We start from the raw sequence: 1,684 nt of genomic DNA, 5'->3' as shown, positions 1-1,684 counted from the left end.
GGCCCTGAGAAAAAGAAGACAACCCCACACAATAAGTACTTAATGTACTTAAGAGTACCCAAACATACTATCTGTTTTTAAAACTGGATTTAATCTAGTAACTCTTAATAATGCAGTAATACAGTCAAGCAATTTACACTGACATCGACTAGAACCAGGGATCCACGAGACTAAAAAGGCCAAGCCATTGGTCCAGCCAGACTACCAACACGCTCATCACCTTGCTATGACAGCTCACATTCATTGATATTTAGAAGCTTTATCAGAATTGAAACAGGTATGCAAGTCCTGGATTTAAAATATCTGAATCCAAGTATCCAATATTGCTTACTGCAAGACAAGCCAAAAAGGTTAGCGGCCCAGCTCCCTCTGGATAAGCACAGTTCCAGGCTATCAAACATTTTCCAGAAAAGAAAAAATTTCCATTGCTTTTGTCAGGTGGTCAGTGATACCAAACATTTATTTACAGAGTAGTCACCAGTGGCTGACCAATGCTCTTGGGAAATTTCAGCAGAGCATTCTGCACTGAGGCTAAATTGTCTGCAGCAGGTCACAATTCATTTACAAGTCAGCAAAATTGCAACTAAACAAGTTATTGTTATCCCAAGGTTCAAGTCATGCATGTTTAACGCCAGAAGCTAAAGTCGTAAGTGAATACAGCAATTCTGAACAGCTTATACAGCTGCCACAGAATAGTTATGCTCAAGTCTAAGCAGCAATACAGTTTCTACATTCTAACAAACATTTTCTTTACAAGATCAGACTCAAATGTTGATAAGGAAAGGAAAAACTGTGTATGAGCAGAAGATAATCTGGTTGATTACAGTTCATTTTTTATGTAGGTCAGTAATAGAGAAAAGTTCAGATAATGGCTTTCTGGTTTCAGGTAAGGTTCTAAAATATCAGGTACCTCTTCTGGTTACATAAATCTTTAAATGCCAGCCTCTATTTTAACCATGAATCTAAAGTACACTTCTATCCAAATTATATACAGGCAAGTATTTTAAAGAATACACACTTTCCAGCAATCCTCTTCTAGTAGCAGAAATTAAAAATTGCAGTAAGCAGCAGTTCACTGCATGCGTGACAAATCAACTGCAAGTGCTAAAAAATAACTGAATTTGCACATGGATTCTCAGTATCTTACTACGTAAAAAAAGCTCACTGATAAATTGACAGTAGCATGCCATACAGACATGCCTACTACCATCCACTCCCTGGTTATGGACCATCTTGAGCATTTATCAGGCAAGCTGCAGAACAGTATTACTGATTCAATTAGCGGGACGACTGTTCTCTCTCCTGTGGCTCCAGTGGAGCCAGCTACAGCAGAGACTGCAAGTTTCCAGTGAGTTTAGTATAACCGGTTTGCATTTTTCTAGGCTTGCTAGACTGTGCTGTGCAGGCTAGTTTTTAAGTGCACTTAAATAAAATAAAATAAAAATTTAAAAATGTATTCCTTACCGTACCCTCAGAGGACAAATAAATTTAGTTCAGATACTTCTGCATGCAGTTACCGAAAACTCATGGGTTAGCCCTTCTCTGCATATTATTGACTGCCAGGGAGCTGACTTACTGTTCTGCCTCAATGCAAACAGATCTAAAGTTTTCTACAGAATTGCCTTTGAAGCAGCTTATCCTATCCCATTCCACAGGGCACTTCTCTGAATACAGCGGTTTTTTT

This window comes from Fulmarus glacialis, unplaced genomic scaffold (assembly GCF_000690835.1).
Source record: "Fulmarus glacialis isolate BGI_N327 unplaced genomic scaffold, ASM69083v1 scaffold1971, whole genome shotgun sequence".
Lineage (NCBI taxonomy): Eukaryota > Metazoa > Chordata > Aves > Procellariiformes > Procellariidae > Fulmarus > Fulmarus glacialis.
The sequence above is the reverse complement of the archived record's forward strand: the minus strand, read 5'-3'. Positions refer to the sequence as shown.